This window comes from Ceratotherium simum, chromosome 25, assembly GCF_057802395.1.
Source record: "Ceratotherium simum simum isolate JZ-2026a chromosome 25, ASM5780239v1, whole genome shotgun sequence".
Taxonomy (NCBI): Eukaryota; Metazoa; Chordata; class Mammalia; order Perissodactyla; family Rhinocerotidae; genus Ceratotherium; species Ceratotherium simum.
In genome coordinates, this window is record NC_141924.1 from 4,511,985 (window position 1) to 4,537,584 (window position 25,600).

A 25,600-nucleotide genomic window follows, 5' to 3' on the forward strand; every position below is an offset into this window, starting at 1 on the left:
AACTTTTTTTCTTCTTTTGTGAGGATTCAAAACATTCTAAAATTAGCATGTAACATCAGTGACGGCAAAAAAAAAAAAAAAAAGTGCAGAAGAGGAGTCATGTGCCTTCAACGGAGCTGCCTGTGGGTCCTCCCAGGCCTTGGCACGCGGCAAGAACACGTGCAAGGAGCCAGGCCAGCCTGGTGGGTGTGTGACTATCTGCCACATGGGGCCCCACAGTCAGGAAGGCCCTGCGCTCAGAAGGGCCCCTGCCTGGGTTCATGCTCTGTCATCACCATCTTGAAATTCTTAGTCACTTTTGAACAAGGGCCCCACGTTTTAATTTTGCCCTGGGCTCTGCAAATTACATAGCCAGTCTAGGCAAGGAGCCCCAGGCCTCTGGACACCTTGACCTTGCCTTCCAGCTTCCTAAGCACAGCAGCCAGCCTTTTGTACTAGGTTTGTTCTACTTCCCCCTCAGTGACTCCTTCTCTTTGTCTCCTTGCTACCTGGGCCGTTGGCAAAAATGGGAGACGGGGCTCTGTATTGCGAGAATATGCACCGACCACTTGCAGTGCTTTTCTTGGAGACTGAAATCGGCACCTCACCGAGTTTTTAGGACCTTCTTACCAGGTGTGGTTTTTCCCCATAAAACCAGATTTCTCAGACCGAGAGCCACTGCGGCAAACCTGTCCGACATCTGGTCCTACCACTGAAGGCTCAGGGGTACCTAGGAGGCTTCCTCCTACAGCTTCTGCAGCAACACTGCCAGAGAGGTGGTGAGCTGCCCATCTCTGGGGGCATTCAACAAAGACTGCACGGCCAACAGCAGGAGCACTGTGCAGAAAACACCTCCTCTGGATGGGAAGTTAGCCTGGAGAACCTCATCCTGGTGTTATAATTGCATGGGGCATCCGGCAGCTTCTCAAGGTAGGGGTCATGTCGGACTCAGCTCTGGACCCCCAGAGCTCAGCACAGGGCTCTAGGCACAGGGGTGGGGCTCAGTGATCGTTTCTTTTAGGATAAGAAAAGAAACACAAAAAGTGGGGAAGAGGCAAGCTATTGAAAGTTGACATGAGATGCAAGAGAGAAATTCCTGAGCTGCCCCAGAAGCAGGTGATGTGTGAGCAGATCCAGGAGGCAGGTCCACCTTGACTACAGTAAAACAGCAGCAGCCAATGTTTACTGAGTGCCTACTGTGTGCCGGCGCCACGCTAAGTGTTCACACAGCTGTCACAGGTCTCCCAACAGTTCAACTGAGTCAGAACTATTATTCAGCCCAGTTTATGAATGAGGCAGTGGAAGCTCAGAGAGGTGAAGTTACTCGCCCAGGGCCACCCAGCGAGCCCAAGGCAGTGCTGGGGTTTGAGCGCACGCCTGGCTCACTGTCACCCTTTGGTGCAACAATACGTACACCGAGGTTTTCATAACTGGAGGCAGCTCTACTGCCTAGGACGTGAAGAAAGTTCAAGTTTGGGTTCTCTTTCTGTATCTTGTGTCTCCTTCGTTACACACTGAGCACCTCACACACAGCCTGAGTGGGCACAGAGGCTTCCCAGAGGATTGGGGGATAGGGAGGTCAGGCACCATGTTATAGGGAGATTTGAACTTCAAATCAGCTCAGTTAAGCAGATCTGGTCTGAAAGAGGCAAGCCAGCTTCAGCCACCTGGAGGACTCAGTATGTGGAGTCCAGCAGGAAACTGCTGGAGTTCCAGGGTACAGAGGGTGGGTGACTTGCCCAGTCTCGGGCTGGCAGGGCCTTCTCACTCCTGCGTGGGTGCTCCCTCTGCAGTCTCTCACCGAGGAGGACTCTGGGGTCTGGGTGACAGAGGTGAGGTTAGCAATGGCCTCTGGAAGGTTGGGGACCTGGCAACTGCTGAGAGCAGGGCCAGCCAGGCGGTCCCTGCTGTGGCTGGGGGGCATTAAGTCAAATTCAGATCCTCAGGCCCAGGCCTAGGGTCCAGGGCAGAGCTCGGGAGCTTTTGAGGCTTTGCCATCACCATGGCGGGGTGGCTTCCGCATCCCGTGGTGCCCCCCAGGGATCAGGCCATGCACAGGGCTGGAGGCTTTGTCTCAGGCAAAGGGAGGGAGGTGTGCAGAGAAACCAGCTGGGGGGTCGCAGCAGCTGGGCCTGGCCTGTGGACAGAGGCAAGGGGAGACACCAGTGTCCTCATCCCTGTGCTCCCTGGGGACAAGGCCCCACAGGGCCAGCTCCCTCTCCTCCCCAGGCCCTGACCACAGCTGCCATGTTGTGTCCCCAGCGCCTGTCATGGCGGATTGGCACTGGCTGCTCTGGCACAGCTGCTGCAGGCAGAGCAGATAGGCGGTGGCGGCTGGGGGTCCTGCTCAGGATGGTCACCCAGGAAGGCCTCAGGGAATCTGCTCAGGCAGGTGCGGGGATCAGGAGCAACGTCCACCCGGAGCCCCCAGGACCCGCTCCGGCTCCCGTTGCAGCGACAAGGACACAGCTGTGCAGGGGGGCTGCCTCTCCCCGACCTGTGGGGTCCCTGACCACGTGTGCGGCCCCTGGGCAGGCCCGGGCCTCCGAGGGTTAACACCTGAGAGCCGCATGGCATCGGTGCCCCCTCCTTCTGCCCTCCAGCCAAAGGCGGGGCGTGCAAGAAAGAGGGGAGAAGAAACCCAGAGAGATCTCCTCTCCCCTTTCAGAGCCCTGATGGCCGCCGCCCAGAGCCAGCAGCCCGGAGGAGGGAACATGTCGGGAAAGACTCCGTCCCGAACTTCCCGAGTCTTTGTTCGGGAGGAGGCCGGGAGGGCCGACTTCGTTGGGCGGAGGGCCCGGGCGCAGCCGTGCGCTCTGATGGCGGCCACAGCGGTGGGGCGCCCTCCGCGCTCGCCCCCCGGGACGCCCCCTCCCGGCGCGAGCCCCGGACCCCGGACCCGGACCCGGATCCCTGCGGCCGCGGCGGGCGCCGAGGGCGAGGGCGGGAGAGCGGGCGCCGCTTACCAGCTCGTCCCGGAGCGCGCCCGCGGTGCGGCGGGCGGGAGCCAGAGTCAAGTTCACGTCCGGCCGGCGGACTGTCCGAGGTCCGGGCGCGGCTGGGCAGAGCGTGGCCGCGAGCGGCCGCGGCCCCAGGTCACCGCCGCGCCCGGCCCCGCGGCGCCGCTGTCACCCCGGCCCCGCGACCCCAACTTTCCGCACAATCGCAAGCTGGAAGTTTCCGGGCTTCGCCGGCGCTGGGCTGGGTTTCAGCAGCGACGTCTGAGCTTGGCAACAAAGAGGGAAAGCAGGCCGGGAGAGGGGAGGAAAGAAAGAAATACGCTGGAGAGAGGGCCGGCGACTTAGAAACCCCCAGAACTTGACATTCCACCCAGAAGCTTTTTTCGGTTGTTTTTTCTTAAGGGGTAAACAACCACCCCCGCACCCCTTTACCTGTGCTGTGCTCCCATCGCGGAGGCACCCTCCTCCGCACCTGCCTGGCTTATAACCCGCTCCAGAGCGTCTTGGGCAAAGTTTTCGCGGGGAAGAAGAGTGGGCACAAGATGCTTCTTGAAAGGTGGTTGAGACTCGGACTACGGCCCCAGTGTGGTGGCAGCAGGCCCCCGGCTCCCTCATGTCCCCTCAGTACTGGGGCTTGGGTCAGCCACTGGGAGCAGCTACTCTGTGTTCCCATCCTGGGAGCAGAGAGACGGCTGGGACCCCTGGTGTCCAGCAGGGGACCTGGGCTCCATACTGGGTCCTGGCCCAGGCCTACCTGCACCCACCTGAATCTGTGGTGAATGCAGGACCCTGTTCTCGCCCTTCAGGCGGATATTCCACGTGTGAGGCAGGATTCCTGGCCGTGCCCTGATCCGGAAGCTCAGGCCTCCTCTCCTGGGGAGCTCCCTGGCTGCTGGCGCCATTTTTTGCCCTCCTGGCTCTGCCTGGCAGGGTCCTGGGGACACGTCTGAGCTGGGGGAGGCAGCCGAGTGGCCCCAGGCCTGCGAAGCTGCACAGTGGCCAAGCCCAGTCCCAAGAGGGCCCTGTGAGCACTGGGACAGCAGCTGAGGGGCACAGAATGTCCAGCTGCCCATTGGCCTTGAGATGCTCCTGCATGGCCCTGTTCACCCGTTCGTCTGTCCGTCCTGCCCTGCGAGACATGCTTACAGAGGAAAGGCTCGGCCCCAGGCCTGCTACTCCAGAGTGCTGTTTCAAGCTGGGGAGAGTGGAGTTTGTTTTTTAAAGAAAAATGGGCAAGGGGGCTGTAGAGACCAGGGTGAGGGTTGCGGCGGGGGCAGTAGGTGGTCTCTTGTCCCACAAAGGTCGGTGGAGCTTCAAAGCACTAGAAACCCTCTCCCTTAAGTGGATATTTTCCCTTCAAATGACTTCTCAAACATGATCTTTTCTGGAGTAGGTCCTGGACCTCCATATGCGGTTCATGGAAGAGGCTGCAGCCACGGGGGCGCCCAATGGTGCTGCCCATCCACCTGGAAACTTCCGGAACTCGTCATGGGGCTGAGGACATAGAAGTGGTGGAGGTGGACAGGTGGCGCCTGGGGCTGGCTGGGGCGGCGTGTGGAGCCTGTTTTCAGAGCCGCAGACACCCGTCAGCTTACATACACAGGCTGCCAGTTCGTCCCCAGTGCCCACACTTGGGGGGCAAAATCCACCTGCCAGTGATCCACAGGATCCTTTCCGGGAGGAGGTCGAATGAAGTTTCCTATTGTGTTTTCCCAGGAGCAAGCATGGGCGTCGGCTTTTCTCATTTCTCCCCGAGGCCCAGGCGAGTCAGCCGTGCACACTCGAGCAGAAAAGTTGGAGTTCTCTGAGGCTCGGGGCGACTGTGTGACATTTCACAATAACGTGCAGTCGGTATCCCTCACTTTACACGAAGGCTCCTTGCGCAGAGGCCTGGCCCTTTTCCGGGGAGGGAGGCCTCCCTGCTCTCTCCCTCTCCCGTGGCCTCCTCACTGGGGACTCCATTCCTGAGGGGCAACCTCTTTGTATTTTCAGACTGGAAAACGCATCGGGAACTTCACGTCTTCCTGAAGCTTGCACCCATTTGCTTTCTGACATGTGGTCACTGGTGCTCAGTTTGTCCCAAAAGGGGATGTCGCTCACCCTAGCTCCATCAAAAACTGTCAAGGTCTTGTCTCGGCAGACTTCATGGGCGTGTGGCCTGTGCAGCCGCCCCATGCTCAGTGCTTTGCTGTCCCCATGTTAAAATTCTTAATCTTTTTTGAACAAGGGGCCCTGCATTTTCATTTTGCCCTAGGCCCTGAAAATTATGTAGCTGATCCCTACTTTGGCCATTAGTTAACAGGCTCATAAAATAGAAAAGAAAACATGATTTTTTTTTTTTTACCGAACTCTGTTTACAGAAATAATTTCAGATTCTAGCCAAACAAGATAAAAATATTTTAATTGAAGATCACTGTATTTAGGGAAAACGTTCACCTTGAAGAGGCAGGAAGTTGTTATGGAAATAGTACCGTTCTGAGAGGCGGCATCATTCACACTCCGCCCCCAGCCCCGCCGTGTGGGTGCTGTCTGCCGTCTCCGGGCCTCGGCTCCCGTGTGCAAGGGTGACGGCTCCCACCTGCAGGGTGTTCTGAGGAGCTGGGATGGTGGGAGGGTTTGGCAGAAGATCTGGCACATACCAGCTACTCAGTAAAAAGTACCCCTTGATGGTGGTGGTGATCATTTGAGGCTCAGGTGCAGACTGACTACTTTTAATATAAGTGTATTTTACCTCCTTTCATTATAAAAGCAATACACATTGTTATGGAAAGTTTGGAGAATATAGAAAAGGAGAGAGAGACAGAGAAAGAGAAAGAAAGAGAACAAGAAAGAAAGAGAAAGCAAGCAATTATTTCCCTTTTAGTCTCTTTACTCCAAAGCCTCTGCCAGTAACATGACAGTTTATTTCTTTACAGTTATATAAATAGACATACAAATACATTTCATTTTTAAAACCTTTTTTTCTTTGACTTGATCGACTTATTCTGAAACGGAAACCCCGGTGAGGCCTGGGAGAGTCCTCGAAGGACTGATGCCCCCAACGCCGTGAACGCGTTCCACGCTGACCACACTCCAGGGCAGCTTCACATTCAGGTGTAAACCCATGGTCTCCGCGGCTGCCTGTTCACAGGGACCGTAAATCGTGACATTTACAGTCACGAAAGTGCCGAGTGATAAAAACTCGACATCACAAAGTGTCCTTAACCTGCTGCTGCCTCATCTTTCTTATTTGTGACTTGGTTAAAAAAATTTTTTTTGGACAGTTTCAGGCTCTGATTTTTAATTTCCTCAGTCTGTTGTAGAATCTGTTCAGTCAGGGAGGGAAAAGAAACCAAAGCAATCAGGTCTCTTCATCGGCACCTTTGTGAGGCCAGCTGGCTAGGGGGAGGGGGCCCCGGGGGGGAGGGGGAAGGCGACACTGGGGTCCCAGCAGCCCCAAATGCAGGCAGAGCCCTCTTCTCGGAGAAAGTCATGTTTAACCTCTAAACATCAGACAGGTCCGCTGCTTGTGCAGTAGATTATAAATCGCACAAGAACCCGGAGCAGACAACAGACCCCAGAGAAACACAGCCCCTGTCCCCCAAATCCGTGCTCCATTAATGAGCTATTTGGGGCCCAGAAGCTCCCGGGAACTGAAGTTTGAAGGTGAGAGAATCCAGGCATGAGGCCAATTCTGAGCTCCACTGGCTACTGGCCGGGTGACTTTGGGCAAGTCATGTCTCTCTGAGCCTCAGTTTCCCCAAATGTGGAGAGAGTGGTGGTGTAAACATAGCCCCAACCTCACAGGACTGAGCTGGGAGGGAGATGTGCTACAGTGCTCACTCGCTGGCACAGGGTCTGCCACCCCCCACCCTCCCACTGGTCCCTGCAACTCTCACCAAGGAGGGCCTCCTCCAGCAAGGCCAGCGGCACACGGGCAGAGAAATCCCACCACACCCCACCCTCCGCCCAGGGCAGCACGGGACCCTGGCACATTCAGGAGAGGTGCTCGGAGCCACAGGGTCCCGGCACTCCAAACGGGAGGGTCTGGCTTCAGGGCTCCTCGAGCTGGCCCAGGGACAGGGCTCCTCCCTGCCATCGGCAGTGCCCAGTGGGCATGGCAGCGCTTGAGAATAACCCAGCACAGAAACTGGGCCAAAGAACCAGGGAAAGGGCCCCACCCCCCGTGTCCCCATTGTCTGCTACCACCTTCCAGGCAGTTCCCTTTCGCTGGACCGGGGCATCCTCGCAGGCCTATCCTGGAGCCCAGCCTTGCACCCCTGACCTGCTACAGCTGTAAAAAAGGAAAAGAGATATATTTGTTTTTATTTAATTTGTTTATAAAAAGAAAGGTGTTTGTTACAGAAAATTTGGAAATACAGAAGAGCACAAAAAAGAAAACAAAAATTACCTGTGAGATAATTACCAGGTACATTTTATTGAAAGGCCTTCTGATGTATTTCCCAAACCATATACTATTATGTACTGTGTGTGTGTGTGTGTGTGTGTGTGTGTGTGTATTATCATACTATAGGTTATTTCAGATTTGTTTTGTTTAATATGTTGTATTTTATGTCTTTAAATATTATTCTCTACAGGATTTGAAAAATGAAATCTAAATATCAACTAATTTTTTAAATCAATTCTATGAGGTGTAACTTCTGTGAAGTAAGATCCCTTTCACTTGTACTGTTCAACGAGTTTTTTTGGGGGGACGGGGAGGAAGACTGGCCCTGAGCTAACATCCATTGCCAATCCTCCTTCTTTTTTTTTTTTTTTGAGGAAGATTGGCCCCACGCTAACATCTGTTGCCAATCTCCCTCTTTTTTTTTTCTTTTTTCTCCCCAAAGCCCCAGTACATAGTTGTGTATCATAGTTGTAGGGTTGTAGCTCTGCTATGTTGGACGCAGCCTCAGCACAGCTTGATAAATGGTGAGTAGGTCCATGTCTGGGATCCAAACTGGCGAACCCTGGGCCACCAATGCAGACCATGCGCACTTAACCACTGCGCCATCGGGCTGGCCCCTGTTCAACTAGTTTTGACAAATGCATACCACCATGTAACCACCACCACAACCAAGAAAAAAATACAATCACCACAAAATGTCCCCTAGCCCCCCTTGCAGGCAGTCCCCACCTCTCAGGCCCCAGGAAACCACCCATCTGAATCCTATCGACATGGATTAGTTTTACCTTTATTTAATTTAATGTAAGTGGGATCAGAGAGTATGAACTCTTGCTCAGCATAACTGACATTCATGGATCTCGCTGAGTCTCTCAACAACCCACTCCTTTTTATTGTTTTACAGTGTTCCATCGAATGCCTCTCACAGTTCTTTTACCTGTTCATGTCTGGGGGGACAATTGGGTTGTTTCTGATGTTTTGGCTATTGTGAAAAGAACTTGTGAATAGTTTTTTTTTTTTTTAATTTTTAATGAGCGAGGTCACTGGCACGGGTTGAGGTAGACCCACTGTGTGTGTGTGGCCTGCGTTTCCTGCCTGGAGCACCTGAGTCCATCCTTCCAGCAGGTTATAATTTTTGCCACTATTGTCGGACATGTCGTCTTGTTGAAGTGTTTGTTGTGGTAAATAACGCTGCTGGGAACATCTTTATCCTGACACTTTTATGTATGGCTGTGTTGCTTTCCTGAGGATAAATGCCCATAAGCCTAAGTGTTAGGTCAAAGGGTGTGCATGTTTTGAAGGCCCTTGATGCACCAGGTCAGGACTTCTATGCATGTTCCTATCCATATTTTCCCCATTTGCTTCTCATATGAAGGATAGGCATGGTCCCCATTGTTCAGATGGGAAAATTGAGGCCTAGAGAGAGGAAGTGGCCAGCCAGGGGCCACGCAGCTGGTGAGGGGCAGAGCTGGGAGAAAACCCCAACCTCGAAGTTGTGTACTCTTCCAGAACAACTTACTGCCTCACTCTCACGCATCGGCCTCGATCAGAAACGCTGGGAATTTTCCCACAAAGATTTCCATGAAAATCAGATTGTGGGCTGAGGGATGAAATGCAGCCTGTGTTAATTAATCTGGCTTTGGTTTGGTTTATCCACCGAGCTTGAGCGTGTGTGACTATCTCCGTGTCTTCATACACACGCACACTGGCACTCTCACACGCGCCAACACCAGTGGCGGCCAGTCCAGACGATCCTGTCCAGAGTCTCCTTCCAAACTGCCTTCGGGGCTGGGAGGCACACGGTCTCCTGACTTCACAGTCGCGGCACATTCTGGCCCCGGACACGGGGCCCTGGCTTGGCATCCACGCACCTACTCAGCAGACTTGGCCCAAAGGACATCTGGTTATTTCCCCAAAGTGTATCTCCCCCAGAAGACCAAGATCGGGCTGCTTCGGGGATTCAAAGGAATGATCCGTTCCTGAGACGGCCACTTCCAAAGAGGTGTCGCAGCTGCTCTGAGGGTGGCTGAGCCCAGGCACTCATCTAGTGCCCAGCAGAGGATGGGGAATGTGGAGGTGCTCCTTGGAGTACAGGCATCCTCCGTGTTTGTAGAGGGCTCTCTGGCCACTCTGGGGGTGTGGGAATAGCTCAGCATTGAAACTGAGACAAAGTTTGATTTCATTCACTCATTAATTAGCTCCTATGTGTCTGACAGGGCTATACCCATTATCTTATTTAATCCTCAGCAACCAAATATTGTTATCCCCATCTTACAGACGAGAAACCTAAGGCTCAGAGAGGTTAAGAAACTTGCCTGAAGTCACACAGCAGTGGGCACTCAGTCTCAGCAGGACTGCTCTCTGCAGACATCAGGCCCTAGCCTCTCTTCTGAGTTAGAGAGGTCTCTGCCCCTGTGTGTGGCTGGTAGGCCCCAAGGAACACACAATCACCTGGAGCTAGCTCAGGTAGAACCCAAGACACTTCTCAATTGTTTGGAGGATACAAATGGTCCAGACTCTCCCTCCCCCTACCCAAATACTATTCAGGTCCCTGAGGGGCTTCTTTCCTGGGACCACACCCCAAGCCCACCCCACTGCTGAGCAGACCCATTAACGCCCTGTTTCTGCCCCCAGTTAAGAAGGTGGGTGTTGCTCCCTGAGTTGGGACAAAGAAGGATCACCTCCTCTCAGCTCTGGGTCCCAGGCCTCCCTGCTCTTGAAGCCAGCAGGCCTAAGGAGGCCTTTGTCCTTTGGAGAAGAAACCAGGAAAGGAAGAGCCCATTCTCTCAGAAAACATGTGTTTTCTGTTTACAGAGGGGCCTGTCCAGTTCCCATGCTTTGTTCTTTAATATGGAGCCAAAAAAAAAAAATCAAATTTGCAGCTTCCTCTTGGAGGTACATTTGGAGGCTGGAAAGTCTGGATGGCTGTGGGCGCCCTGTGCTGGGTCTCGAGCTGGCCTGGGCTGGGGCCTCATGTCCCCTCTGCTGCCAATGTCCAGCGTCACGTGGCCTTCATATACCAACCTGGAAAGCCACGTGGACGGGCAAAATGCCCCCTCAGCATCTCCCAGGGAGAGGGGAGGGTGGAGATGAGAGAGGCAGGGAGCTTTGGCATAGCCAGGGTTTGGTTTCTTCAAGTCTGTGCTGGTGTGTGTGTGAATATCCCGGGGTGCTCTCACCCACACTTCCCGGCCTGTGCCACTGGCATGGCCGACTTAGTCCAACTGACCATCCTGCAATCACCCACTTTCTCATACCCTCTCCTCAGATGCTGGACGAAGGGTGTCTTTTCCCATCACCTGAGCAAAGGCACCCCGTGTGACAGGTGGGTGCTAACTTGGCACAGGATCTCCAGGCTCCTGGGGTAGAGCTCACAGGTGCTGGACACCATCAGAGGGGGAAGGCGGGCTTAGCTCTGAGTAGGAGGGTCTTCCTGCCAGCGAGGAGGCAGCAGTGAGCTAAGGTAAATAACAGAGCTGGCAGCCAGCTGTGCCCCCTGAATCTATTGTCACAGAAGCCAGATTACCAGAGTGTAAAAGCTTGAGTGTAAAAGCTTGAGATGCAGAATCAGGGATCGGGTCCAAATGCAGGCTGTGCCCCTTCTCCCGAGAGGCCTGGGGCAAGCTGCTTCTCATCTCAACCCCCTCATCTGTGAAAGGGGGTGGTGGGCCATACCAGCACTTAATGGCGCTGCTAGGAATAATGAGACGACACAAAGGCATAGGTCCCGGGCCGGCCTGGCACGTGGTTTCCAACAAATGGCAACTGCTATTACGATTTCTCAGCCTTCAAACTTCTCTGATGCGGCTCTGTAACTCCACCATCAGTCATACAGCTTACGCCCGAGTCACAGCCGGCAGAAGGGGGGCTCTGCAATCACTGACCGGGGACAGAGACTGGCCAGGGCGGGAGTAAGACGCCTCGCGGGTACCGGCCTCCTCCCTGGAGGAGAGGGTGACAGCCGACACCCCGGCTTGCAGAGCCTCGCGCTCTGCCCAGGGCGCTGCGTCCCGGGCTCGCTCGGAAGGGCCGGCCCCGGCACCGCGCGCTTTGATCCGCCCGCTTTCCCCCCGGGCCGGGCGGGCCTGCAGCGCGCGTCCCGGGACCCCGGCGGGCCCGCCCCGCTTTGACCTCTGTCCCTGGGCTGTGCGGCCTCCACTGCGGCCACCGCGTGAGGTTCCGCGCACGTGAGGGCGGGTGGGGACAGGAACGAGGAGGACAGAAGGAAATGCGACCGGGGTCAACTCGCTGAGCCTCGCCCCTCCGCGGTGAACCCTGGGCTGCCTCCGCCCCGCCGGCCGCCCGCCGCCCGCCCTTCCGTCCCGCTCCGGAAGCAGGACCAGAGCGACGGGCGGCGCGGCCGTAGCGTGGCGGCGAGGGGGCGGGGCCGGGGGGGGGGTGCCTTACGTGCCCGGGGGCGGGGCCTCTGCGCGGCCGGCTCCGGAAGCGCCGGCAAGGGCGCGGCGGACGGCCGCCGCGAGCGCAGCGGCGCAGCCGAGGGGGCGTGGCCCGGGCTGGGGGCGTGGCCTCTACGCGGCTGGGGCGGTGCCGACGTAGCGCCGCCGTCAGGCGGACGGGGGCCTGGGCGGAGCCTTACGCGGCTATGGGCGGGGCCTCCTGCGACCGGGGGCGGGGCCTGGGCGGGGCCTCTGTGCGGCCGCGGCGGTGGTGATTCAGTTTCCGCGTCCCGCCTCCGGTCTACGGCTGGCCTGGCCTTCGCTCGCGTGCCCGAGATAGTTGAGCCAAATTTCATCCACTTCAGATTGTCATTTACTTTAAATTTTCATTTTTTTAAGTTTTAACAGTTTTCTGTCTTTTTTCCTGCGTCGTAACCAGATAACAAAACAACCAGATTGTAGAGAATTTGGAAAACCTAAGAGAGTATAAATAAAAATGAGAAAAAGTGAGAAAGCTTTAAGTCTCACAACGCAAACCACGGCCGAGAACTCGGTGTGGACTGTGGTCTTGATCCTTTTTTTTTTTTTGTAAATATATAGGTTTTTACATAATCGGGATAACACGGTACCTACACTTGCGAATGCCTTAAAAAATAACTTTTTTTCCCTGGCTGTAAAGCCACATGTTATTGCAGAAAATTTGGAAAATTGGAAAAATACAAAGAAGATAATAAAAATAACCTGAGATTCTACCACACAAGATTACCAGTGTTAACATTTTGGCATTTAACTTCCTTTTTACACGATTACACATTTGTTTGAAACAAAATTGGGAGCGTAGTGTAAATATTGTTTTGAAAGTTTCTCCTTTCATGCATGGCTGTATCACGAATGTCCCCACATCATTGAGTGTTCGTCTACAATGTATTTGTAATCACACGCCCTGTGTTGAGTGGTCAGTATTTTATTTAACCTATACACTATGATTGGACGTTGATGCTGTTTACAGTTTCCATCGCTTCCTTGCTTCCTCCTTCTTTTATGATGAACATCCTTGTGGCTAAATCTTTGTGCATGTTCACGAAAGTTCCTTATGACAAATCCCTAGCTGTGGAATTGCTAAGTCAAAGAATATAATCGATAATGCTTCTTTTATCCCTCTTTTTCTTTACATGCTTTCCAAATTTAAAAAGTAATAAATGAATGTTGTATCAACCCAAGAATAGTGTATATACAAAAAATGATCTCTCTTATCAAAAATATATAAAGAACTCCTACAACTCAATAACAACAAACCCGATTAAAAAGTGGGCAAAAGAGGCCGGCTCCATGGCCTAGTGGTTAAGTTCGGCATGCTCCGCTTCAGCGGCCAAGGTTTGGTTCCTGGTGGTGGACCTATACCACTTGTCAGCCATGCTGTGGTGGGAACCCACACACAAAATAGAGGCAGACGGGCACAGATGTTAGCTCAGGGCTAATCTTCATCAGGCCAAAAAAAAGAAGAGGATTGGCAACAGACATTAGTGCAGGGCGAATCTTCCTCAGAAAAGAAAAAATGTGGGCAAAGGACTGGAATAGACATTTCTGCAGAGATGATATACAAATGGCCAATAAACACATGAAAAGATGCTGAACATCACCAATCATTACAGAAATGCAAATCAGAACCACAATGAAATACTACCTCATACCTATTAAGATGGCTATTATTTAAAAGAAAAAAATCCCAGAAAATTAGAAGCATTGGTGAGGATGTGAAGAAATCGGAACCCTCATGCATTGCTAGTGGGAACACAAAATGGTGCAGCTGCTGTGGAAAATAATATGTCAGTTCCTCAAAAAATTAAACAGAATTACCATCTGACCCAACAATTCCACTCCTAGGTATATACCCAAAAGAACTGAAAGCAGACTCTAGTAGATAGTTACATATCCATGTTCATAGGAACATTATTCACAATGGACAAAAGGTAGAAACAACCGAAATGTTCATCAACAGATGAATGGATAAACAAAATGTGGTCTATACCTACAATGGAATATTATTCAGCCTTAAAAAGGAATGAAATTCTGACACATGCTACAATGTGGATGAGTCTTGAAAACATACATGCTAAACGAAACAAGCCAGACCCAAAAGGACAAATATTATATGATTCCACTTATATGAGGTACCTAGATTAGTCAAATTCGAATTCATAGAGACAGAAAGTAGAACAGTGCTTACCAGGGGCTGGGGGGAGGGAAGAATGAGGAGTTATTATTTCATAGGTACGGAGTTTCAGTTTGGGAAGATGAAGTTCTGGAGATGGATGGTGGTGATGGTTGCACAACAAATGTGAATGTACTTAACGCCACTGAACCGGTAAAGGGTAAGTTTTATGTTATGTATATTTTACCACACACACAAAAAAGACATTTTTGGGGTGGAGGGAGAAGATCTCTCCTAGATTCTGGTTCCCAGAACGTCTGGGTGGGACAAGGCCTGCACATGTAGCAAGCTCCTCACGGGTGAACCTGCCCAGGTGGTTGGGGACAGCCCTTCCGAGGAGCTCTACTCTGGGAAAACAGGAGCCAAGACAGGCCTTACACATGCAGCATTTTCGGTAGTAATTTCCAAGCTGGGACAGAGAAATCTGCTTTGGGGAAGCAGTGAGTCACTGTGGATCTTTATCTGAACTTGATCTTTTCTTTCTGGGCCAGTGAAACATCACACACACAGACACACACACGCACAGCTCTCTTTGTCTTGATTGCAAACATAATACACGTTCCTTGTCAACAATTTTGCAAATACAGAAAAGCACCCATGAGAAAAGAGAAAAGATCAAATACATAGAATCCCAACTCGGAGAAACCGCAGCTGACATTCGAACATATATCTGTCCAGCCTTTCTTCTCTATTCATAACGCATACCTAAAATCATTGCAGTCATATGTCACGTTTCATAATCTGCGTTCTCACTAATACGCAATGAACAAGTCACCTATCTTTAAATGTTTCTATAGCCCATTTTTTAATGATTGCAGAATAATATGTTCAGATGTCCATATATAACTTTGGTACCTAATTCTTTATTGTTGTCTGTCTAGATAATTTACAAATATGCTGCTTTGAACATCCTCCTCTAATAATTCCCTTTAGGTACTGCTAGGAGAATAATTGTAACTTCACACAGGATTTTGCTTTTTATTTATTTATTTTTTAATCTTTTTTTTTTTCTTCTAACTTTTATTTTTTCTGAGGAGATCAGCCCTATGCTAACATCTGCCAATCCTCCTCTTTTTTGCTGAGGAAGACTGGCCCTGGGCTAACATCCGTGCCCATCTTCCTCCACTTTATATGGGACGCTGCCACAGCAGGGCCTGACAAGCGGTGCATTGGCGCGCGCCCGGGATCCAAACCGGTGAAACCCGGGCCGCTGCAGTGGAGTGCGCACACTTAACTACTTGCGCCACCGGGCAGGCCCCTATTTTTTAATCTTTTTGGTGAGGAAGACTGGACCTGAGCTAACATCTGTTGCCAATCCTCCTCTTTTTGCTTGAGGAAGATTATGCCTGAGCTAACACCTGTTCCAATCTTCTTCTATTTTTTGTATGTGGCACGCCGCCGCAGCACAGCTTGATGAGCGGTGTGTAGGAACCTGCAAACCCCACGCCGCCAAAACAGAGCCCGTGAACTTAACCACCACGCCACCCAACTGGCCCCGACGATTTGCTTTTTAAAGGCTCTTGAGTATATTACCAATTGGCCCTCCAGGAAGGGCAACAGATTATTCTAGCACCAGCAGGGAATGAGTGTGTGCAGATATGTTTTTCTCATAAAGATGTCTTAGTTCTACCTGGCAGGAGACCTGTCATAGCAGGAACACCACTGTTCTGGGACAGGCCCACAGTGGATCCCTGTCTTTTCGCCTTTGTTGAGCAATCCCAAGGAAAGTCAGGCAGGGAGGACCTGGGCTCTGAGCTCTGCTGGGTCAATGGCCCTGGACCATGGCACCTGACTCTGGGGAAGGTTCGACTCCGACTGCCCCCGGAGCCCACTGAGTACTTTTCACTGCTTGTTTGCTGGCACTGTCAGGACTGCGCGGACCATTTCCAGGTGGGTGTGGAAGACCTGCCAACTTTCCACCAGGCCCACCTGGCTCTTCACTGTGGCTTGCAGTGTGGCATCCACCATTGCAGGGCCAACAGTCTCGGACACCTCTCTGCTATGAAGCAGGATTCCTGTATCAAGCAGTCACCTCCAGAAACACACCCCCACGCCTGCAACTTCCCTCCATCAGGCCCCCAATCACGGCAGCACAGAGTGTCTTGTTCGACCCTCTGGAGGCCACTGCTCTTGGCCCAGTCACACAGGGCCTGGCATGGGGCGCCCCCTCCACATCTGTCCATCCTGGTTACAAGCAAGGCCACCAGGGACACAAGAGACACAAAGTCCTGGCCATCCTTCCTTCCGAGGCCCTTGTAGTCAGCCCATCCTCCCCTCCCCAGGGCCACAACCTTCTTTCATCCGGACAGTCGCCTCCCTCACTGCCACCTGCCTCCCCTAGTGCGGCTGCCAGAGTGGTTCCCCAAACACACGGCTCCTGTCCCCACTCTTCTTAAAACCCTTCATGCTCCACCCCTCTGGGGCGGTCCCCTGCTTCTCTCTCCCACCCCTTCCCCATCACTGCCTCCTCCCCCTTTTCTTTTTTTTTTTTTTAAAGATTTTATTTATTTATTTTTCCCCTCAAAGCCCCAGTGGATAGTTGTATGTCATAGCTGCACATCCTTCTAGTTGCTGTATGTGGGACACGGCCTCAGCATGGCCGGAGAAGCGGTGCGTCAGTGCACGCCTGGGATCCGAACCCAGGCCGCCAGCAGCGGAGCGCGTGCACTTAACCGCTAAGCCACGGGGCCGGCCCTGCTCCCCCTTTTCTCACAGCTGTTCCTTCTGAAGGGGATGTGCTTTCCACCCACGCTGCCTTCCCAGCTTCTCCTCCCCTTACTCCTACTGTGAATAATAATAGCAGCTAACGTTAGTGAGCGTGTCAGCTACCACCTCCTCCAGGGAGCTTTCCAGGATGGATCCTGCGGCTATGAAAAGCCACTCCTGCCTTGCCCGCTTCTTTTGGCCTTTGATATCAAGCTGCACATCCTTGCCTCGGAGCCCCACCAGACTGTGAGTTTCCAGAGAGCAAAGACTTGAGCCTTCAGTGTCCTCAGTGCCCAGCCAGGGCCTGTCACAGGTGTCATGTCACATCCTGTTTGGGGGAGCAAGTCCAGGACAGCACAGCTGGTAAAAGCAAGGCAGAGCAGCGCTGGTGGGAAATTAATTCAGACCGTCCAGTTTTAAACATGCAATCATGTGGAAACAGGTAAGCTTGAAATCTGTTCTTGACAAAAAGAAATTAAAACACAAAGGAAAACTGGAAACAAGATTAAAGTTCATGTCGTCTAAGAGAGCAATTCTTCTTCCAGTATAACCCTGCTGTGTGACCTTGGGCAAGAGTTATCTCTCTCTGGGCTTCAGCCTCTCTTCAATGCCAAGCTGCCCTCAGAGATCACCCCGGGCCTCCCAGCTCTGAGGCTGGGTGCAGGATTTCAATGCTAATCACCAATGGTGCCCACCCTCCCATCAGCAAAATGTCCACGGTACAACATGCCCTCGGAAGTAAGGATAAATCTTCTTCTAGAACATTCCAAAAGGTTCAGTGCAGACCCTTCATTCATGCTGGTCCTTCCCTCCCCTCCCCCTTGAGTGGCTGGAGCCCGCTGGCCTGGGCCAGGAGGGTTGAATGCCTGTGTGCACCTTCGACACTCACATCTGCACGTTCCTTGTCTCGCACCACAGGGACAGACAGACAGAGGGGCATCTGTGCGCTTGCTGTCTCCTCTTCTCTGTCCTCATAAATGTCCTTCCATCTTAGTGGTCTGAGAGACCTGTGTCACAGCTGCAGGCCACCCCTGTGGACCCTCCTCATGGTTCAGCTCTCATTGCACTAACTGGCTGGGTACCCCCAGTCGGCGTCTGAGAGCCACCAGGTTAGAAGGCCCAGCAGAGCTATGGACCTGTCAGGAGACCCACCTGGTCCAGTGGGGTCAGGAAAGCATGGACCAGGAAGGAGAGGAGAGGATGCCACCAGGAGGACCCGCCCGCCTGAGGGCCTGGCCATACCCATGTTTGCAACTGTTGGGATGAAATGACAAATATGAGGACGAGTGGCAAGTTATTCCAGTGCCACGTTTGTTCTGAAGAGATGGGCTTGGTCTTGAGGTTGTCTTCCTACTTTTTTTGGTTTAAAAATATCCTTTCAAAAAAGGAGATTATAATTAATTGTTTTTTGGAATGTCCCAACATGGAAAAATAGAAAGTTGGCAATCTGCAGTAGGTCTGCAATATTTCCTTTGAAATTTGACCAGTCTGTGAATTCCAGATGTCTGAGAACCCTTTCTGCATGTCCTCTGCTGAGTCACCGGGTCAGGTCGCTACTCTGTGCTTAAAGCCTGCAGTGGCTCCCTATTGTTCTCAGGTTTGGAGCCAAATTCCTTAGCATGGCATGGAAAGTCTAGGCAGGTGGGAAGAGGGAGGAGGGAAGAGGGAAGGAGGAAAGGATCAGGGGCAGCTTCCTGGAGGAGGTGGTATCTGAACCAAACCTTATGGTTGCACTACTCGGCAAGGGGTGGATGGAGAAGAGGGGGCCGAGAGAGGGGACAGGCTGGAGGGCATTCCACGCAGGGGAGCATCAGGTGCTGGGTGATTGAAAAAGAGCTAGTAGTGGGATCCGGCCAAGTGGGATGAGGTTAGAGACACACTGGAAATTGAAGTTCGGGAGATAGAAAGGAGGCTAGGCGGTGTAACATCAGGGTCCTAAGCAATTCTCAGAGCAGTGAGGAAAACATAATTATGCCCATTTCATAGATGAGGCCCGGAGGGAAGGAGGGACCCCCAGGGGCATGTAGTGAGTGAGTGCTGGTGAAGGATTTGAACCTGGCTCTGTCTGACTCCCGAGGCCAGACTCTCCGCCACCTGAGGGTCTGTCTGGAGCTGGGGCTCCCCTCTCTGGTGCCTCATGCCACCACCCCACCTGGGTCCCTCCTTCGTGGGCCTGGGCCTGGCCGAGGTGGACTGGCTATGAGGCCCAGCTCAGCCCTGGCTGCTGCTGGAAACCCCATGGAAATGCACCCCAGCACATGATGCCCCCAACCTTCAGGCCTCCCTCCTCTGGTGCCTGGAGGGACTGCTGGTTTCATGCAGATGCCATGAGGACAGATGCTGCAGAAAGGTGAGGGTCCTTGGCAGCCTCACGACCAGGGGGCCCTGGTTCTGCAGCACCAGCCTCTAGACCTCCTGATGGGCACCCCAGTGGGGCAGTGTGCCAGCTCCCAGCCTTCTGCAGAAAGACAACTTCTGAGCATCTCCAGAGGGTCAGAGGTGGGGAGACTCCTGGGGGACTGTGGAACTCAGAGGCCCAAGGGAGGCCGGCTCCACCTCCCAAGAAAGGCTCTTTGTAATGCACACTGGCTGGCATCCATCCATCCAACTGTGAAGTCAATAAATACATCCTGGTGCCACCATGCTGTGGGCATTGAACAGTGTCTGCCCACAAGAAGCTCCCGGTCTAGTGGGGGACAGTTAAACACCATGCGACCAGGGCCTTGACGGGAGTGACGATAACGATGCTGTGCTATGACTCATGAGGGCAACTCCCACAGAGCCACACTATCGCGCTCACAGAGTCCTCAGAACGTCTGTACAGGGGGCTGGCCCCGTGGCTTAGCGGTTAAGTACGCGCGCTCTGCTACTGATGGCCCGGGTTCGGATCCCAGGCGCGCACTGACTCGCTGCTTGTCCAGCCATATTGAGGCCGCGTCCCACATACAGCAACTAGAAGGATGTGCAACTATGACATACAACTATCTACTGGGGCCTTGGGGAGAAAAAGGGGGAAAAAAAAGGAGGAGGATTGGCGATAGATGTTAGCTCAGGGCCGGACTTCCTCAGCAAAAAGAGGAGGTTTGGCATGGATGTTAGCTCAGGGCAGAACGTCTCCACAGACAGCAACCCCGGACTCTGCAACCCCGGACTCAGGGAAGGGCTGAGGCTGGAGGGCTGCAGAGGAGGCCAGACCCAGGGCAGGGCTGTCTAACCACCACTTCCCAGCAGCCTGCTGGACGACACGCCCCTGTTCCAGATGGGCCTCCAGAGACCATCAGGGCAACCTCTCCCCCCGCCGTTGGGGGGAAACTGAGGCCCAGAGAGGATGCCCCAGACCCCAAGGAGAGTCCTATCAGAGCAGCAGCAGGGTCCTTGGCCTTGCTCTCTGGCCAACCACTCCCCCACTGGGGTCCCGCCTTTCACACCGGAGCAGGCGGACCCCTGGCAGCTGGAGAAGAGGGTCTTCTGGCAGGAGGGCTGGGGGGCTCCTGGTAGGAGGGGTGGAGGTGGAGTGGGGTGGAGGGCACCTGGCAGAGGGGTGGGAGGGAGGCCCCTGGCAGGGGATTTGGGGGTCTCCTGGCAACAGGGGGAGGCTGGGGGCTCCTAGCAGGGAACATGGGGGGCTCCCGGCCGGGCCATCCGCCCAGACGCGCTGCCAGGCTGATTAGCATGGGCGAGGGGCGCTGGCGCGGGGGGCGCCGCCGGCCGAGCTGGCACGTCCCCCGCGGGCCCAGCTGGCCAGGCCGAGACACAAAGCGCCTCAGACGGCGGCGGCGCTCGGCCATTCACGCGCAGGGGCGGCCCGGGCGCGGGCGGCGAGGAGTTCCCGCCGCCGGGGCGAAGAATAGCGCCTGGGCCGGGCGGGGCTCGGCCGCCGGGCGCTCCTGACCTTGAACCTTTGTGACTGGAGCGCATGCAAATCGCGGCGGGGCCGCGCCAAGCCCCGAGGGCGCTGCGCCGCCCGGGGTGTCCGGGCGAACAATGCGCCACTGTCCCCGCGCGGCGCCGCGGGCTGGGAACGGCGCGGGCACGCACCCGGCGGCGCGGCGCGGAATGCCAATGCGGAGTCACCCGGCGCGGCCAGGAGGCGCGGGCCACGGGCGGGGGTCGGTGACCCTCGGGCCTGGAGGCGGCCCGGCCCCGCGCCGCGCGCCCCACGCCATGCGTCCTGGCCTTTCTGGCTCCGTCCCAGATATCTTAGGCTCTTTTCGGTGACAGTCTCTCCCTCCCTCCCTCCTGCCCTCCTGTCTCTTTTATTCGTTTTATTTTTTAAATCCTCTAAATGGTCAGTAACAGAAGAAAGGTGGCCCCAGTAAGCGCCTACTCCAGAGAGAACTTGCGCTACCGGGGCGAGTTCCGGCCCCTTCCCTCTCCTTGGGGCGTATGCCTTCTCCCTGGGAGAGTGACCTCTCAGCATCTGCCTTTGTCACTGGGCACAAGCATTTCCTTTTGTCATCGACACCCTTCACCAATGTCCCTTTTAAAGCGTGAACAGTATTGTTCTCCTTGGCTGAGGCTAGTCCCTGCGGCCCCGGTGTCCCCATCACAGGGACAACAGCCTGTAAACAGGGTTGTACCACTCCTGTAAGTAGCCTACAGAGAGGAAAGACCTCTCCATGAGTCGCTACATTACAAGTTGCTAAATTGACCCCAGTAGGGTTGTGCCAGGCCAAAATGTGGGTGCTATGGCATCTCCTCAGCGGCCTGGGTATTGTCTTCATTATGTGACTAAGCAGGCGAGACGCAGTACCTCAGAAGCACATATGCCACATAGCAAGCTTAAGCTGGTTTTTATGCACACATGCATGACCAGGCCATTCTAGCACCTTCTATTAATTTGAATTGGACACATTCGCAGTAGGAGACAGAACCCCAGCCCAGAGTCACATGCCCTAGCTCTGAAGCTAGCTGGCGACCACTCACTTGTTCTCTGGGGACTCAGTATCCTCATCTGACAAGGGGTCTGGCGCCTGCTTGCCCATCTCGCAGAGGCAGTGGGTGTGAGGGTCGGTCCTCTGGGTCCATGAGGCTGCCCGAGTGGGAGGGAGGCCCCTGTGAGTGCGTGCGTCTGTGCAGGCAGGGCGTGCACGAGTCTATTCCCACTGAGACACCGGAGAGCTCAGTCCTGCCATGGAGAGGGCCCAGGACAGGAGCGAGAGGTTCAGAGGAGGTGACCTTGGGCAAGACACTGCCTCTCTGGGCCTCAGTTTCCCCAGGTGTTAAATGACAGAGTTGTAGAGAAGATCTCTAAGGATTCTTCCAGCTTCTTTACACATCAATGAATAAGCAGGATCACTTTTTAAAGGCCTGGAATAGAGCACAGGGCTGCGTCCTTCACAGCCAGGGCTCTTTTTTTTTTTTTTTTGAGGAAGATTGGCCCTGCGCTAACATCTATTCCCAGTCTTCCTCTTTTTTCTCCCAAAGCCCCAGTACATAGTCGTGTATCATAGTTGTAGAATCGTGGCTCTTCTGTATGGGAGGCCACCTCAGCATGGCTTGATGAACAGCATGTAGGTCTGCACCCAGAATCTGAACCGGCGAAACCCTGTCTGCCGAAGCGGAATGCGTGACCCTAACCGCTATGCCACCGGGCCAGCCCCAACAGCCAGGGCTCTTGAACATGCTGGCATTATTGGTTTCCAGCAGCCAACTCACCCACTGAGGCCTCCTTTGGTCTGAACACTGGGACAGACCCCCCCCAAAGGGCGTGAGACTCTGCCCCTGTCCCTGGGGAGCTCAGAGCCTGGCTGGAGACAGGAGGGATGGGGAGGGATGGATAAGGAAGCAGATGGTGAGTGTGGTGAGGGAGGAAGCATGGTGGGTGGTGGGCACCGTGTAGTGGGAGAACAGAGGAGGCCAGGGAAGAAGGTTTCAAGAAGGCTCTTGGGAGGGGGCTGCCTGAGGTGAGTCAAGGAGAATGAGTAGCTTCTCATCAGGAGAAGAGAGAGTGGAGAGCACTTCAGGCAGAGGGAAAATTGTGGGCAGAGGGAGCTCACAGGACATAGGGAGTACTCCTGGAAGAGAGAGTAATCCTGACAGAGGGAGCACCTTCAGGCAGAGGGAGCACCTCCAGGCAGAGGGAGCACCTCCAGGCAGAGGGAGCACTCCTGGCAGGGGGAGCACTTCAGGGAGGAGGAGTACTCCAGGGAAAGGGAGCAACTCCAGGCAGAGAGAGCACTCCTGGCAGAGGTAGCACTCCTTGTATAGGGAATATTCCAGGCAGAGGGAGTATTCTAAAAGGCAAAGGACACTGGGAATGCAATTTAGAGAAATCCCTTCCTCGGGCAAATTTTCCTACTTCTTTGCCTTTATACACTCTGCCTCATGGGTGGCCAGCAGGACTAGAAACACCAACATTAAAATAAAATATACGAGCCGGTCTGGCTAAGGGAAACGTCAGGGTAGGAAAATGAGATGGGGGGAGGGGGGGAGGTGAGTAAAAAGCTTCCTCTTGCCCTCAGAGCAGAGGCAGACTTCTCAGCCCGAGATTCGGGGCACGGTTAAGGAGCGGCTGCGTGCATAGAAGGCGGCAGTGTGATTCTGGCCCTGGAAGCTGGCCTGGCAATCAGGGCAGCAAGCATCACAGGGGGCGGTGCTAGGTGCCAGGGCTGCTGCTTGCAGCGTGGGCATGGCCGGGAGGGGAGAGGAAGTCTCAACATGGTGGTACACACACTGGATGGCACAGTCCACGCGGCTGGAGGGTACCTGGCAGGGCCCCTGGGCAGGACTTGGGGGGTCAGGGAAGGCTTCCTGGAAGAAGTGATGGCAAAGGTTGACCTGATTCTGGCAGAGAGGGAGAATGGCTGCAAAATGGCAATAACAATGGTGCAAACCTTGCAGAGCAGGCCTGACACACAGTAAGCAACCCCCCCATCCTGGGGGCAAAAGGCACGCCCCCTCCACGTCCTTGGCTTGCTGAAAATTTGGCTGCTCCAGGGACAAAGCTGAGACATCCAGAGGGTGGCTGTAGGAGGGAGAAGCCACGTTCCAATTCTCAAGTCCTTTGTACTCCTAGTAGTAAAATATGATTTCTGAAATAAAATTGGTACGTCATGGTTGACTTGGTCTTCACTCTCAAGGACACGTTTTGAAAACAAACAAAACCCAGCAAGGCTGCGGCCCCAGATGTCAGCTGGCTGCTGTCCTCAAAACTCCTCGGCCTCACCGGCACCTGGGCCTCTTGGCCTCTGGTTGCTGACCGACCGAAAAAGGGAGACTGAGGCCCTGGGGCCGCTTGTCTAAAGCCAAGAGGGGGCGGGAGAGAACCAGGTCTCCCGCCTTCTAGGTCTTTCCACTACTTCACCAGATTCCTCGGAAATTAGCAATGGAAAAGTGATCCCACTCTGGGGGAAGAAGCGAGTCATATTTTCCGTCCTGGCTCCTGGCGAACACCTGGGACATGGTGGGTCCCCCACAGATCCCGTGCAGAGGAGCTGGGTTATGTCACCCCAGGGATCGGGGGGGGGGGGCAGCGCTGACATCATGGGTGGGGCTCCTGTGTGAAATCAGCCCCCGAGGCCTCTTGCTGGCGGCAGTACAACCTCCTCCGTTGGCTGCCACCACCCTGGGGCTGGGTCACAGGCAGAAGGGATCTGGGGTGGCTGGCTGGGCTGGCCGGGGCGGGCCTGAGGGTGATGGCATGGTCTCAGAGCCTCTCAGGCCCAGGAAAGCAGGAAGGAGGCACAGACGCTCGGCTCTGGTCACACAGTGCTGTTCTGCTCTTGTCCTGGGCGGGCACGGAGGCTAAGAAGCCAGTGCGGGTGCCGGCCCGCCTGGGCTTGACCCTGGCTTGCTACTGACTGGTCCTGTGCCCTTAGACAGGCTGCTTCACCTCCCTGGGCCTCAGTTTCACCCTCTGCGAAATCAGATAGTAACCATAGCCTGGTGCCTGGCACAGAGTAAGGGCTCAGTAAACCCCAGCATTTGTTTGGTACTCATCCTGGACCCTCTCTCAGTCTCACGCCCAGTCGTGGAATCTGGTCAGTTTTGTCCTCTCTTCTCCATTCCTTCTGGTCCCCAGACCTGAGGTCCCCTAGTGCTCCATGACAGATGATCTGGGAGCTGGAGGGAAGGGGCCTGAGTCTCCAACACCCATCCCTGGAGTCCAGGCAAAGCTGGCTGGGCAGGGTTATTCTGCCCCGCAGCACTGGGAGAGGGAGTTCAGGCCCTAGGGGACAAATTGACTCAGACGCTGAAACCTGCAGCTCCGCTGAGCACCATGGGGGCTGTGAGGGACGTGGCAAAGGAAGACTGGGGTCCCAGTAGAGCTGGCAGGAGATCTCCCTCTGTACCCATGGCTAAGCTGGCCTGTCTCCCTTCCTTCCTCCCTTCCTTCCTTCCTTCCTTCCTTCCCTCTTCCTACCTCTCTCTCTCTCAACTCTATTAATATCTGCTTCTGTGCCAGTCCCCATGCTAGTTGCTGGAATTAGAGAGTAAAACTGGAACAGATATTGACTCTGTCATTTTCATACTTACAATCTAGTATAAAACGGCAGGTATTGGCCAAATAATCCAGAGTCCACTGTCCAATAGAGCTTTCTCTGATGGTTGAAATGTTCTACATCTGAACTACCCAGTACAGTAGCCACTAGCCACTTGTGACTATTGAGCACTTGAACTATGGGTAGTGCTACTGAGGAGCTGAATTTTAAATTTTATTTAATTCTAATTAATTCAAATTTAAATGTAAATAGTCACATGTGGCTAGAGGCTACCATATTGGACAGCGTAGATCTAGAATCTCAACTCCATCCCATCACCCTGTGTTATTTCTTCATAGCCTTTATATTTATTCAAATCTGTGAGCTTATTTTTTTTTTGTGATCTGTCTCCCTGCAATGGCATGTGCCTTAATCTGGTTTCCTGGAAAAGGAGACAAAGGCTTCCCTGCAGGCAGCTTGGTTGGGAATGAGATCCTAGGAGAAACCAATCAAGAATGCTTTATTGGTTGATCACTGCT

The 25,600-nt window shown here is 54.0% G+C and overlaps 2 pseudogenes; one reads left to right on the forward strand and one right to left on the reverse strand.

Moving 5' to 3' along the window:
* Positions 1-2,693: 2,693 nt before the first annotated feature.
* On the forward strand, positions 2,694-3,967 carry LOC147913695 (uncharacterized; annotated as a pseudogene).
* A 3,259-nt stretch (positions 3,968-7,226) lies between these two features.
* LOC147913696 (uncharacterized) lies at positions 7,227-12,076 on the reverse strand (annotated as a pseudogene).
* Positions 12,077-25,600: the final 13,524 nt, after the last annotated feature.